Source organism: Desmodus rotundus, chromosome 9 (assembly GCF_022682495.2).
Source record: "Desmodus rotundus isolate HL8 chromosome 9, HLdesRot8A.1, whole genome shotgun sequence".
In the NCBI taxonomy this organism is placed as follows: Eukaryota; Metazoa; Chordata; class Mammalia; order Chiroptera; family Phyllostomidae; genus Desmodus; species Desmodus rotundus.
The window spans coordinates 50,295,371-50,311,173 of NC_071395.1; the positions used below are offsets into that span (position 1 = coordinate 50,295,371).

The 15,803-nt window shown below is 48.4% G+C and overlaps 1 long non-coding RNA gene across 4 annotated transcripts in view; it reads left to right on the top strand.

Annotated features, from left to right (window-relative positions):
* Positions 1-15,803, top strand: part of LOC123479746 (uncharacterized) — a 150,176-nt gene that overhangs the window by 17,129 nt on the left and 117,244 nt on the right. For all 4 annotated transcript variants that reach the window (XR_006655472.2, XR_006655471.2, XR_006655473.2 and 1 more), the window contains exon 2: positions 3,539-3,692. This is a non-coding gene — a long non-coding RNA (uncharacterized lncRNA). The remainder of the gene's footprint in view (positions 1-3,538; positions 3,693-15,803) is intronic.

Below are 15,803 nucleotides of genomic sequence, written 5' to 3' on the forward strand. Positions count from 1 at the left end.
AAGAGCTGGAGACTATGTGGAATCTGATCGCGGGAACAGCTACGTGAGCAGCATCCCAGGCAGAAGGAACAGGGGGAAGCGGGAGAAGAGATCAGAGGGAGCGGTCGGGCCAGGCTGTGCTGGGCCTTTCACATAGTCTGGATTTTAGATTTTTTTCTACCATTAAGTTTCTCGAGGTGTAACTTAAATACAATGCATCCATTCTGTGTTTTGACAAATGTATACACATGTACTTCTGTGTCACCCCCAGCACAATAAAGATACAGAACCTTTTCCTCACCTTCCAAACGCTGACCTGTCCTTATTGACAGTGAATCCCCGTTTCAGGCCCCGGCAGCCACCGCTACGCTCGCTGTCATCCTGGGTTGGTCTGATTTTTTCTAGGATTTCATGTGAATGGACTCAGACCGTCTGGACTCTCTTGTGCCTGGGTTTTTTCATTAGGCATAATGTTTTTGAGGTGGCTGCTTCTCATGTTGTTGCCACTTTCAGCAGTTTATTCTTTTTCACTGTCATTACAAAGGTCCCATTATGTGGATCTGGAGCAATGCTTGCTTAATCTTTCACCTGTTGATGGACATTGGAGTGGCTGATAATTTGGGGCTGTTAGTAGCAGATCTGTTATAGACATTTATGAGCAATTCTTTTTCTGTGGGCATATGTTTTCCCTTATCTTGCATAAATATCTACAAGTGGGATTGCTGGGTTCATAGAGTAAATGCGTGTCTGACTTCAGAGAAACCGTCCAAGTGTTTTCCTCACTGGTTCTGCCAGTCGCGCCTCCGTCAGCGGTGTGCGCGAAGGTGCCGCTTCTCCCCATCTTCATCGGCCCCTGCCACGGGCAGTGTTTGAAATTTAAGCCACACTAATGGATGTGTAGTAGTATCTCATTTGCATTAATCTAATGACTAATAATGTTGAACATCTTTTATGTGCTTTGGACCGTTTATATATCTTCGTTTGTGAAGTATCTGTTCAAAATTTTACCTGCTTAAAAAATGCTTTTGGTCTTTTTACTGAGTTGAAAGTTTTCTATTTTCTGGATATAAGTCCTCCATCACATACATGTATTGCATGGATATTTTCTCCCTAGTTAGTGGCTTTCAATTTCTTTTTTCTAATGTTATTTTTCAAAGAGTACGTGCTTTCAATTTTGATAGAATAGAATGTATCCTTTTTTATAGTTAATGCTTTTTGTGTCCCAAGAAATATTTGCATCCTAAGAAAATCTTGAAACTTTTCAAATTTTAAGGATTATCTTCTCACCTTTTTCTTTTACTTTTGTATTTTTACCTTTAGATTTATGATCCATTTTGAGTTAATCGTGGCATGTGGTATAGTTTGAGGGTTAAAGTTTATTTTTTTCATTGTAGATACGTAGCTATTCCAGCACAATCTGTCAAAAAGACTAATTATCTCACTGAATGACCTTGGCACCTTTGCTGAAAATCAATTTACCAGAGTGTGTAATTATTTCTGGGCCCTTTATTCTGTTTCGTTCACCTCGAAGTCAATTTTTCACCAATACCACATTGTCTTGATTGCTATTGCTTTATAGTAAGTCTTGTGATACAGTAGTTGAAGCCTTCCAACTTTATTCTCTTTTAAAAATTGTCTTACTATTCTAGGTTCTTTTCTAGAACACAAATTGTTTACTATTCTAGGAACCTGTTAATTTGTACCAAAAAGACCTTTCAGCCTTTGACTGAGGTTTCAGTGAATACATAGCTCAGTGTAGGGGAGAATTACCGTCTTAACCACACCGAGTCTCCCAACTATGAACATAGTACACCTCTACATCTATTTTAAAGTCACCTTTAATTTCTCTCAGCAATGGTCTGCGGTTTTCAGTGGATATATTTTGCTGAACTTATACCTATATATACCACCGCTTTGGAAGCTACTACAAATAGTGTTTTAAAAAATTATTTTTCAGTTGTTCTTGCTGGTATATAGAAAACAGTTCATTTTTGAGTATCAGTCTTACACATGGTCCTTGCTCAGTTCACTGATTAGTTGAAATAGGTTTATTTGTGGGGCTGTAAACATCACGGTAGGTATTTTGACTTCTGCTCTGTTAGAGAAGAAGCGCTCGGGTGAAGTCAGAGCCAGCAGAGCCTGCGGATGGATCGCATGTGGGGTAGGAAAGAACAAATTCTAGTTTAGTTTTCGAACATATTAAAGGTAAATATTGAAGGCAGTTAGAAAAAGGAATCTGGAGATCAGAGAGAGGTCATCGATAAACATGCATTTAGAACTACTACCTTATCGATGATGGGCCGTGAAATTGATTCAGAGCAACAACATTTAGAGGTTGAGGTGATGATGAAGAACCCACAAACAAGCCTGAAAAGGAGCAGCCAGAGAGGGGGAAGAAAACCAGAAGAGGGGGAAGAAAGTGCTCCAGTTAGGGGGGTCCCCTGTGCCAGACGCGCTTATACAACCAGTACGATGAAGACGGAGATGGACCCTTGGTGTCAGAGGCCTCAGTGCTCTGGGCGGAGTGTGGGGAGAGAAGGGCTCACTGGAGTGTGTGGAGAAGAGAGACGGAGGCTGAGAGTAGACGGAACTACTTCAGGGAATTCTGCTCAAAAGAGAGAAATGGAGGGGAAGTTGGAAGTAAGTGGAGTCAAGAGACTGGTGCTTGTTTTCTGGTGCTTGTTTGTTTTTCTTTTGTTAAGTCTTTAAAAAATTTTTTTTATTGTTGTTCAGTTACAGTCGTCCCCATTTCCCCCCATTACTCTCCCTGCCCTCCCCACCCCCACCTCCCACGTTCAATCCTCTCCCTCTCTGTTGTCTTCGTCCATGGGTCCTTTATCCATGTCCCTTGACTTTCAATGGGAGAAAAAACCAGCATGTTTTTATGCTGTTTTGAATGATCTAGTCTGACCAAGGGCGGTGGAGGAGAGAAGGGGACAGTTGTGGAGCAGTGGTGTTGAGTACTGGAGGGGGACAGATTTGGCGCGGAAGGGGAGGAATGGCTTCAGCTGGGAGCACAGGCGGCTCGCCTCGGTGACAGGAAAGAAGGTGGGGTGCGTCAATGCAGGCAAACGTTTGGATGTGCGGTGGGGATTCGTGGACACGCTCTTCTTACAGCTTTAGTTTTCTCGTTGAGTTGAGTTAGGTTGGCTAACTGAGTTAACTGTAAGACATTTAGAATAGTGCCGGCATGTCGTAGGTGCTACGCAGTTCTTCAGTGAGTGAGTGCCTTTTCCTGAATTTGATGAGTTCGTGGGCATTGAGCTAGTACTGCATTGAGGGTGGGCTGAATGTTACCCGGGAGGGGCTGAGATCTCTTTGGGAAACTGCTACACGAGGATCCCGGTGGCGTCTGTCCTATGTGCGCACAGAATAATGTGAGCCCTCCTTTTCTTTCTAAGTGATGACTGTTTTTGAGGCACTGGCTTGTTGTTTCTTGCTAAATAGATGGGCAGGATTATCAGTATATAAAGAGGGAATCAAAGCTAATATATATATTCAACCTTTACTCTGTAAGGGGGTTTGCTAATAAGTGCCTTGTATTTGTTATTTTATTTAGTACCCCAGCAGCCTTCTGGGCAAGATCACAGCATACCCATTTTACACGTGTGGACCCTATGCTCGGCAGCACCAAGCGATGTGGTCGGATTAGAGTCCAGGTCTGGCACCCAGTGGTCATGCTCGCCTGCCTCCCTGCTTGCCCTGCCTGTGCTGTGAGTACGTTGTGACCGAGAGATAGAGAAGGGCCCTGGGCCGTATGTCAGGCAACACCAGCGCTGGCTCAGGCTCAACCACTCACTGGCTTGTTGGACCTGGGGAGTTACTCTTGGGGGATTTTCATCTGCATTCCGTGAAGTCAGGTGGCCTCTACCATTCCTTCTAGCTCTAACACTGTGTTCATATTTCTATGACTGTCCTCAAACTACCCATACTTTTTAAGTGTGTGGGTCAGGGCCTCCCAGATGAGCAGGTGATTACAGATTTAATCAGGGCAGAGCTGGAGACAGCTGTGGATTGGATGGAGCTACTGCCTATTGCTCCTCTGTCTGTGAATTTCCAGGGGCTGACCCACAGGATTAACTAGCTGAGGCAGCAGAATACCCTGCCAGGTCCAAGCTGCAGGCTGCGCCTGCTCCCAGAACACTAGTCCAAGAGGCTGACGGGCTAGTTTTCGTGTCTGGTATTTATTACCTTCATGGAACCTTGGCTGGGAGCCTATAGCTTAGGAACGCAGCGTGAGTGATTAGACATGGGGCTCTCATGCATCTAACTTTAAAAAATCTCAATTACATCAGAAAGAGGGTTCAGGGTAACAGATGAGGTCCTGGGGACGACAGTGTAAATAACAAACAAGTGCACTTGCCTTGATGCATTGCTGGTCCCAGGGAGCTCAAGGAGCTCAGTCTGTGCATGCTCCGCAGCTGCCTGGTTGCAGAGAGACTGTCCAGGAGGTGGCAGCACTCGCAGATGGTTTGGCCCTGAGGCTGCGCCAGACCCTCTGGGTGTGAGCCTGGGGGGCTCCTGGCATCTCACAAGGGCTGCTCAGAGCAGCACTGTGTGAAGCAGGTTGGTGGAGCCTGGAAGTGAGGACACGCTCAAGTTCTTGGATTTTCGGGGAGGGGGTAGAGGAGATGCTGAGTAGAACAGTGGGTTGGACCTGGCTGTATCGTCAGAAGCAGAATTCAACAACAGAGGGCACCTTTTAACTGCAAGGAGGTCTGAGAGATCTTGAATGCAATGATCTTTAATGGTGGGACCTGCAGAATGAGAAACTGAGGCCCCGGGGGAAGAGGCCACTTTCCAAAGGCCATTCACCCACTGGAGGGAGGCCGAGGACCGGACTCAGTGTCCTGGTTCCATTCCTGCTGCATGTGGCTCAGGACAGCGTCCCATTGTGACCAACTATGTTTGTAAGTAAGATCACGGCCAGCTCTCGCCTCCGTGGCTGTCACTGCGGTTTCATAGCCTGACGGGCAGTGTGAGACTGCTCTCGTACATTCAACAGCATTATTCACTGCGGGTGATGATGAGAAGGCAGAAAGACACCGTCAAGGAGAAGGAAGCAACGACGTGTGTGCACATATATGCATGTGAAATGAGGCGGGGATGCTCTCTGGCAGTGGGCCGCAGGCTGAGACAGGCCCACTGTGGAGCGAAGTCCTGGGAGGTGAGCAACAGGAGGAACCAGGAGCCCTGCAGAAAGACAGGCTCCTGGCACCAAATCACCAAGGCTAGGGTGCCGGCTCCGGCATTCTGAACACGCAACCTACCGCTAGCCACCCACCTTCTCGGAGCCTGTTTTGTAGAACAGAACTAGGAAACAATCTAATGGAGTATTACATGTAAAGAGGCTTTAATGTCACCCGTACACAGGAATGCAATGAGAAACATTCCAATTTTAATCCAAAGTGAGGGGAAGTTATTATTGGCTGGATTTAGAGAGGGAAAAGTGTGCAAAATTGTCTTATGGCAGCCTCAGCGGGAGGGGAAGGCAGGCCTTGGTGGGAAAGGAGATAGGGAATCCGGAAAGAGGACTAGGCTGTGCTTGGCGCCGTGCGAGGAGGGGCAGGGAGCACAGCGGCCTGCTGCGAGGACAAGGAGTGAGACAGGGGTGGGGAGAAAGACATTGGTCAGTGGGCACCTAGCAGAGGGTGTGAGGAGTTAGGGAGCCACTTGGACACCCCTGAGTGGAGTTACATGACAAATTCTGGAGGATCTATGTGCTGGTAACTGAAAGAACAGACTCATTCATTCGTCCAAAGTTACTTACTGGGTGCCCGGCACTGTGCCACATGCTGGGGACACAACGGTCAGTAAAGCCAGATGAGGGTCCCAGCTTCACGGTGCCTCAAGCCCAGAGAGGGACTGAGAAGGTGGGAGGTGGGGGACCGCTGGTGACTGGGGAGCTTTCAGGGTCCCGCAGAATCGAAGATGAGACTCTGTTCATCCTCCACACGAATCGCCAAGAAAATAGAGGCAGGCATCTGGTAATGGGCGTTTTCCGAGAAGACGGAAATCCCAGCAAAGATCATGAAAGACACCACCTCTGATATGAGAGGAGGCCCGCATCTCATGGCAAGGCTCGAGACTGCTTCGTGACCACAGAATTCCAGGCAGCAGACCTCCAGGGGATAGTTTGCCTTTGGTTTCACCTCTGAGTGGGGTACCTTTTAGTGCCCCAGAATGCTGGCCTCTGATTTCACCCCTAGATGTCACCCTTTGGGGGATCATTGACCTTACCCCTCTAATTCTCTTAACAACAATTATTTTAGTTCACACCAATGCACAGTTTCTGAGCGCCTCCTCTGTCCCAGGCTGGAGCTCTTCCTTTCCGCTCCTGGTCGCCGGGTTTGCTCGAGTCTGCTGTTTCCACACCAAATAACAGGATCCCGGCTTTTAGCTGGACACATTTCTAGGAGGAAACAGCTAAGAAGCACAGAGAATATTGTTCTCAGTTTCCTGGAAGTTCTGTTTTCTGGCCAAAGAGGTGAAAATTGAGGTGCCCTGTGGGACTCTGGAAAGGCTCCTTCCTTCTCTCTCCGTCCTGGCTTGGAACATGGCGCTTGGACGGTACTCCTGAGCTGCCATGGTGAGGCCACAGCCAGGATGGTGAGCGAACCCTGGAAAGAACCTGGTCCCTGACCACCACGGAGCACCCGTGTGAGACCACACCACCTACTCACAGTGCTTTTCCTGGAGATGGACGTACATTTCTACCCCATTCTTAACACCACTTGCCAGCTCTCCCATAGCTGCCAGACTTAACCTTGACTGACGTATTGGGACACAAGGGGACTTTGCTTGTTCCCTCTGGGTGCAACATCTTTGACCCCAGGTTGAACATCTCTGAGCCTTATTTTGACAGGTTTCCCTCCTCTGGGTACAAACCTGAAGTATTTCTGTTCTGGCTTTTTGTCGAGTTTAGAGATCAAGGAACTTAGGCTCACACCATATGTGACAGCAATCAGAACAGGGCGTGTAGCATGAGAGCTGCTGAATAAATCGTACTTGAGACTAATGCGAGGAACCCTTGCCACTCTCAGCCCCTGGTGGGTATGTGCCGACACGCCTCACTTCTTCCCACTGTGAATGCTCTCTTGCTTTTGAATCGACGACTTCTCGGAAAGTTCCACACGTCTTTATAATTTCATCTGTATAGCTTCACTTCTGGGGAGACGTTAGTACAGTATACGTATATGTTTGTACATATATGTATACATATATACACACGCATGCATGCACACACACACTTCTCAAATGTACCTCCTCTCCTTTCAAAAACCATGGACCATCCCACATAGAACAAAAGCTTGAAAAGGACCCTGAGTGCTCTGATTAGGTCCCAGGTGATTTCGTGAAGGGGTTTTTCTGTCGCTCTTTCAGTAATGTGACATGGTGATGTGTGCTGGCCCATGGGATCAAGCCTGTCCTCAGCCTCTGGTGGTGAGGCGTTTCCTCAGGGGCCTGCAGATGGTGATGGTGGTTTCACACCATGGAGGACACTTAGGTGTGGACTATGGGCCACTTGGCACGTCCTAAACCACCCAGCCCAGTGATGGGCACCCTTAGCCCAGGACAAGGACTCCCCACCATTCCATTTTGCAACAGCTGGGTGCTTTCTGTGCTGGCAGTGGCTTTCCAGAACAGTGTCTGATTGCAGAAGTGACATTGAAAAGGAAAATGAACTTGAGGGTTTGCTTCAGCCAGATGACTCATAAGACTAGAAGGGCCTTTGATGGTCTATTCTCGTTGTTGTTTGATCATATAACAATGACCACTTGTGTGTGTGTGGTAAATAGAGAACCTCAGATACTAGAGCCAAAGGGAAAACCCGACCTCCCTAGCACTCCCCACATCCACAGAGGGGGTGCGGTTGGAATTTTAGTGTGTTCTCTTTGGGGCTCTTTCAGGAAGTGTGAGTGTGTCCATGGTCTTAAGTGGGGTCCTACTCCGCAGGTGTGGCTCTACACCTTGCTTTTCTCACCTGGTAACATACTTTTCTATGTTGCCCCACTCATGTCTGCCTGCCTTGTTAACCGTGAAGCAGTCTTTTATGGCACAGACACAGTGAGGTGCACTGAACAAGCCCCATAGTGATGGGAAGTTAGGTCCTTCCTGGACCAGTTGCTTACAAATTGACCTCCAAGGGGGTCAGAAATTCATCAGAGGGGCATTGGGAGGAGGCAGGGAAAGCTTGTGGGGCCTCAGCCCCCCAAGTGGTATTTACAAGAGCAACTTCACTTTTACTGTTTTATATATTGGGCTTCCACAAAATTGTCTTGGGTGGCAAGAATTCTGGGGTTAAATATCTTCTTTAAGCCAGTGATATAGTTGAATGTTCTCCTCTAGTAGTTGTTGAAATGTGGGCTCAGAAAGGTGGTGAGGCTTCCCCAGGAGCTGGGCTCCAACCCAGGCCTTTGGGCTGGAGTTCAGTACCTTTGCTATTCTACCTAAGGGTTATCCTCTTTTCTTCTAATATCTGGGCACATCCTGCACTCATTGGAAGGGATTATCTGGTCCTGACCCTGAACTGAGGCCGAAGTTTTATGATGATCCACGCAGATCAGCTAACATGTTTATGGCTTGCTTAAAGTCACGTGACCTCATTAGAGGTGAGGGGTGAAGCCGTCCAGGGTCTGGTGTGACTAAAGACCAAACCCAGCACGTCCACATGGTTGGGATGACATTCTAGCTTGTTTATAGCCTATATCGAGACTGGAGTCCTGCCAGTGTGGCTCAGTTGGTTGGAGCGTGGTCTGTAAACTGAAGGGTTGCGGGTTTCATTCCCGGTCAGGGCACATGGCTGGGTTTGGGTTGGGTCCCCAGTCAGTCCATGTAAACTAACCAGTGTTTCTTTCTCACATCAGTGTTTCTCTCCCTCTCTCTCTTCCTTTCTTCCCCTCTTCCTTAAAATCAATAAACATCTCCTTGGGTGAGGGTAAAATTAAATTAAATTAAAAAATTTAAAAATTTTAAAAAAGACTAGAGTTTCATTTCATTCATTGAGTACCTACTTTGTTATGGAAACTGTACTTTTATACACATGATTCTATTAAAAATTTTAAATTCTGCCCTGGTTAGGTGGCTCAATTGGAGCATCATCCCCTACACCAAAGGTCATGGGTTCAATCCCCGGTCAGGGTACATGCCTAGGTTGCAGGTTCAATCCCTGGTCAGGATGCATACAGGATGCAACCGATCAATGCTTCTCTCTCATGTCAGTGTTTCTCTCCCTCCTTCTCTCTCAAATCAATAAACATATCTGTGGGTGAGGATTATTAAAAATATCATAAATTCCTTATGACTATAGATTATTTCTACTTTAGTGATGCAGAAACTGAGATATAGGAAGGCAACTCACCAGAAGCGCAATGAAAGTTTGAACCCATAGCCATCTGCATGTCAGTGCCCCCTTTTTTCAGCTGAGAGCTTTCTTCTCAGCTTGGTCAATGCAGTGTCCGAGTACGTGTGGGTGGCTGTGTGCCACTCCACAGGCCACCACACTGCAGGGCCAGCCAGTGCCCCTGGCATCGGCTTTAAGAAGGAAGCCTGGAGATCGGGTGTTGGCGCCAGCACCTTGCTGTGTCACCTCCATCACTGGCCTCCAGGCTGCAGAAGCAGCTGTGCAGGGGCTGTCAGGAGCTGCCTTTCCCTTCTCTGGCTTCTCCCTTACTTTTTCAGAGCCCACTGGGCAGGACTAATATGCAGTAAAACTGATTTGTGCACTTTCCAGCCAGGCTGAGGACAACAGCCGGGTGCATTAGTTGGGAGGTATTTAATGGATGATTTATAAGATGTTGAAGATAAAACTTGAAAGATACATGGGCAGCACCGACATGCAACATTCTTGGGGAACAGAGAACATTAAGTGCTTGATTGGCTGAGATGATTTAGAGGGCAGCCCCAGGCGGCCAGCCAGCCAGCCCCACACCGTTCAGGCAGCTTCTGTCCTGCCAGCTGCAGCCCACGGTGTGGGACTGGGGTGCCCGGGGGCTGGGGTGCCGATGGGCTGGGGTGCCGACAGGCTGGGCAACTGACTGCAAAGGAAACATCTGCTCCTCTGGGACTGAGGCCTGAGGGCTTTCCATCCCATAATCCTCTTTGGGACACAGCTTGTATCTCTGGAGGAGAATACAGCCCACCGAAGGTGCGATGCTTCCTGAGAATGGCCTCTGCTTGGTAAAGTGATCTTGCTCTTTCTAGAGAAGTTCATTTTAATGGTTCAGTGCAGGAAAAGCAAAACACCTGACTGGTGCCTGTCATGTTCTGGCACACGTAGGTGTGGCGGAGCAGAGAGGAGCAAGGCTGACAAGGTCCCCAAATGCAGAAAATGTATAGCTTTCCTTTTCTCTATCTCTTTTAAAAACATCCTCACACGAGGATATGTTTACTGATTTTAGAGACAGAGAAGGGTGGAGAGAGAGAGAGAGAGAGAGGGAAGAGAAAGAAACATCAATTGGTTGTGTCCTGGAGATGGAACCTGCAACCTAGGTATGTGCCCTGACCAGGGATCGAACCCACAATTTTTGGTGTATCAGGATAACACTCCAACCAATGGAGCCACCTAGCCAAGGCTCCCTGTCTTTTGGTATTTTCCAAACAAAAAAGCCAGGGTTTGTGGTCTAATGGAAAATATGAAATCAGAACTATCTAGAAAAGTCTGACTCTCTGACTACTGACTCCTAACACAATAGAGAGATGAAGAAGTCTTGGGCATGAAAAGTTCTGTTCCTTCCAAACTTACTGTGAACACGCACCATCACTCTTGCTCTCCCATTGGCTCGTGGCCTCCGTGGGGCCCATGCTACCTGCTAGGCTTACTTTGGGCAGAACTATAAAATAGGCCAGTGGCCCCATGCTCATCCCTCTCAGGAGACCTTCCTTCCTTTCCTCTTCCTCCCCCAAAACAAAACTCCCCAGCCCCACTCCTTCCAGGTGCCATCTCAAAGCTCCTGGAGCCACAGCTCCATTCCCAGAGCTCCGGGGTTTGCATTCAGACTCTCAAGGAAAAGTAGCCCTGATGCCCAAAGCATGATTTCCAGTGGCAGAATTTCAGTCGGTGACAGCAGCAGATACTTAGTGAGATGTGAGAGGGTCCTCCCTCACATGTGGACGGAGACCAGTTAGCATTCTGGTGGCAGGCAGAACCTTCCCGGCTGCAGAGGCCGCTGGAGGGGGCTCAGGAGCCGTGAGCGTCTGCTTGGTCTTTGCACTCACGGCTGTGGGTCTGTGAGCCCGGCACACCCCAACCCTTGATTCTGGGGATCCAAACAGAAGAAAAAAGTTACTCATTTTATTTTAAGAAAACTGGTTAACCCTGGCCAGTGTGATTTAGTTGGTTGGAGCATCATCTTGTAACTGAAGGGCTGTGGGTTCGATTCCCGGTCAGGGCACATGAATAGGTTTCAGGTTGGATCCCTGGTGCATATGGGAGGAAACCAATTGATGCTTCTCTATCGCTCAATGTTTCTCTCTCTCTAAAAGCAATGAAAAGAATGTCCTTGGGTGGGGTTTAAAAAAATAATAATAAGAAGAAAAAAGAAACCTGGCTATTGCAAATGGAAATATGAATTTACCCAATAGATGAAATGGGGAGGAGTTTTTTGTTATAGGAAAAACTCACAGGAGTTCAGGCAAAAGGGGGGTTGGTGGTTTTAGGGCAGGGGACACATGGGCTTGTCAACGTTCTCACAACCATTTTACAGATGAGGATTTTGAGGCCCAGAGACGTTAAGGGAGTGGATAAGGTCACCCAGCTCATCAGTGGCAGGATGTAGATTTGTACTCAAGTTATTTGTCATTCAAGCAGAAGCGGGGCCAGCCAGGCTTTTCTGTATGCCTGGAGGAAGGCCCTGCTGTGGTGGCAGGGTGCTGAGAGCCCCACCCCTGGGATCTTGGGGTGGCCCCATGGCTGCCTGCTCTCACTTCCCACTGTGGCAGCCACCTGTCCGTTCTGCACAGCTCTGGTCTGTGAATGAAGGACGTAGCTAATTAGCCACATTGCAGTTTTGTGAAGGGAGAAAGAGAGAGATCCAGTGATGACTTTCTTGGTTTGAATAATGGCTGCACTCTGGTCTCTGCGCCCAGCAGCTCCAAGGTCAGAATACATTACAGACATGATCAATATCTCCAACAAACAGCAATGACCATGGCCAAGGCACTGCCTGCGATGGGCTGAGGAGAGAGGAGGCTATCTGAAGCTCTCGAGAGGTTAATTCAATTTAACTAGAGTATGCTGAGGTCTGCAGGGCTAGGCATTGTAAAGAATGATGAAAAGATTAAGATACAAGCCAGATTGAAAGTCTTATTGTCTAGTAGGAGTAGAATATACTAATAAAAACTATAGTAAAATAGAAGGTAACGGATAAGTAGAGATTGAAGCATGAAAAAGCCAAATGCTGGACTTGTCCTCAGAAGACCTGTGTCCAGCTCTCAGCACTCCACTAGCTGTGTGTCTTAAGCAGTCACTTAACCTCGCTGAGCCTCATGTCCCTCGACTACAGAGATGATCATTTTAGGGGTTATTTTGGGGAATAAATGAAAGACACGATGAATGTAAAATTCAACTTCATATCTGATGTGTGGATATAGATGAAAATGTAAATGTATAGCTATATTGGGGGCTGGTTAATTTAAAATGGCCTAAAACAAACACCTATTGAGCTCACAGTTCCGTGAGTTGGTAGTTTGGGCCGGACTGAGGCGCCCAGTTCTGCTCTTGGCCTTGGCTGGTCTCTGTGGGCTGTCTATGCGCATCTGCGGTCAGTCGGGGGGTCGTTACTAGTTGGATGATCTCGGAGTAGCTGGATGCTGCCGACAGAGGCAACACGGGTGAATGGGTCATGTTTTTGTCATCACCCAGGAGGCTAGCCCAGGCTTCTTCACATACCTCGTTGAGTTTGAATCTAGCAGATTAAAAGCACAGGAAAGTCCCAGCTATATTGGCAGCAGGATCTCTGAGGAAGGGACAAAGATTAAGTCATTAGCTTCTGTATTTCCTCACCACAGGGATGGGGGGGCGGTGTCCACATGGGCCAGGGCAATCAGTGGTCAGGGAAGCCTTCCTGGAAGAGGGAGATTTCGAGCTGGGCTCAGGAGGGTGTGCAATGTCCCGTCGATTCAATATTATTAACGGAACTACTCACCATACTTATTTCACCAGTTTTTCTGCTACTGGCCTTTTGCTATTTCAGGACCCACTTTGTGACAGCACATTGCATTTTATTACCATGACTTCTTATTCTCTCTCTGTTGGGTTTCTCATTCTTCCCTTGTCTTTGGAAAGGCCAAGATCGTGAAAGTGTACCGGAGTTTTGTTGAATGTCCTTCAATCTGAGTTTATTTGATGTTTTTTCATGATTAACCTGGGGTTTTGGATCTGGGGGGAGCACACCTCCAGGGAGAAGTGCCCTTCTCATCGCTCATAGCAAGGGGCACATGATCAGCATGACTGTTTTTGGTAATCCTGACCTTGATCGTCTGCTTAAGGTGGCTGATGGGGTTTCTTAAAACTTCATTTTGAGATAACTGTGGATGTGCATGCAGTTGTCAGAAGTAATGCAGAAATAATGCAGAGAGATCCTGTGTTCCCTTCATCCGGTCTCCCTGAGTGGTGACATCCTGCATCACTGCAATACAATGTCCTAATCAGGACATCGACATTGATATAGTCCGCCCACCTTACTCCGGTTTCATTATTTTCTATGTCCTTGTGTGTGTGTGTTAGTTCGGTGCAGTTTTACAGTTTGGCCGCATCTGCAGATTGTGTGACCAGCCCCACAGTTAGGACCCAGAAAAGTTCAATCATGTCAGGAACCCCTCGTGTTGTCTTTTTGTAGCCACAACGGCCTCCCTCTGCCCTGTCGCCTAACCCTTGGCAATCACTGACCTGGTCTCCACTTCCACAGTTCTCTCGTCTTAGGGAGGTTCTATAAATGGAATCACATCAGGTAAACCTCTGGAGTTGCTTTGCTTTCCACGCAGCATCATTCCCTTTAAGCTGTCCAGGTGGTCCCTGTGTCCTGTCCTGCCCTGCTAGCTGCAGAGCACTATTCCATGGGGTGGATGGACGCGCCAGGCCACTCACACCCCACAGGACATCTGGGTTGTGTGCGGCATTTGACTGTTACCAGCAAAACTGCTCTGAATGTTCACGTGCAGGTACTTTTGTGAACCAAACTGGGAAAATACCTACGGCACTTTGATTTTGAGCAGAGGCCAGGCAATGAGTTGCTTTGCTCTTTTCCTCCCAAAGTCTATTTGATCCCAATACCAAGTTTGGGCTGGCATCTGTGTACAGCGGCTCCCCTGCCCTTCACTGAGGGTGCGGAGCAGGACCCAGGAAGGAAGCAGGCAGCTGGTTGTGAGGAGGCACGAACTAAGGGCTCCCACCAAGGGGGAACCCTCTGCCTCTCGGCTGCTGTGACAACATGCAGAAAAGGTACCATCTGGCAAGGCTCAGGGAGGCCGTGGACACCAGAAGTCTGGCCGCCTGGGGATGAGACAGTGACCTTGGGTAACTCACATGAGCTAAGTGTTTATTAATTTCTCGTTTGCATATGGCACAGTGATCGGGGACAGTTCCCTCCCTCTTGCGGTAGAGCAGGGCTGCACGTGGCCGAGGTGCTCTAAGTGGGCCTGAAGTAGAGCCGTTCGCAGCTGTTGTGGTGACCCTATGGGAAGGGGCAGCGGGTCCATCGCACAGCAATGTTTAGGGTTGTAATTTCACTAGGAGCCGGTCAGGGCCCCATTAATTGCAGCAATACATTTTCCTTATGTGAGACTGGACTGTGTTATGGCCAGAAGAAGAAATAGTGCTTGCTTGGATGAGGTGTCTTTGCTTCTTTGGGAATTAGTGAGAAAATGAGGCACAGCTCTTGCTGGTGGGGAGCCTGGCTGGGGCTGGAGGCCAGAGTCCTCCCTCTGAGAGCCACGCACCTGCAGAGCAAGCCTCCTTGGCCTGAGGCATCAGAGTTTGTCAGCTGCAGGGAAGGAGCAAGTGACTTTCGTCTATCTGAGCTGAAATGGAGGCACTGGGGCATGGACTGCCAGCTGTGGGAGGGGTTCAGGGAGTTTAGGGAAGAGCCAGAGAGGCAGAGGGCTGAGTACCTGCAATAAAAGGGCCAGGTTTGGCTCCTCCACTGGGGCAGTTCTTGGCATAGACCTGCCCACCGTCACTGGCTTCTCAGGTTTGTGCCCTGGGGAAACCTGTGGTTGTGGAAAGGGCTTCCTGGTGGTGGGCGGGGTTTCTGTGAGATGGTTTCAGGGACAGAGCCTTGTTCTCTGCCCCCGCACAGTGTCCCCTTTCAGAGGGACTCCTGTGCTTCCCCTGCCTCTGCACACTCAGCCTGTACCGTGGGGGCCACACTGTGGGGCAGTGTCTGCAGCACCAGGTTGTGTTGATAAAGAGAGCTCGTCAGTATGGTCCAAACCTGCCTGGTCACCAATATACTGAGAGCTTTGTACACATCAAATTCTGGTTCCATCCTATGTACTGAGTATGGTTTTTCAGAGGGAATTCAGGAGTATTTACCAACTCGCCATGGATGTGAGGCTGCCGTTTATGCTGGTCTCTCACAGTCCCCCGGGTCACGGAGGACCAGGAGGAACAGAGGTGGGAGGAAAGGGGCCTTGATGTTTGTGCCCAGTGTCCTCATTCCACGAAGCTCTGCAGCCTCCTGCCTGCCCTTGCTACCGTCACCTCCTGTCCAGGCCTGCAAGTGCGAAAAATGCCATGCAATTGGCCGGCTTTCTGAGAGAACGTGAAACACTATTGGAATATTTCTTCTCAATTTCTCCCTTTCAGAAATACTTAGAAATTATTC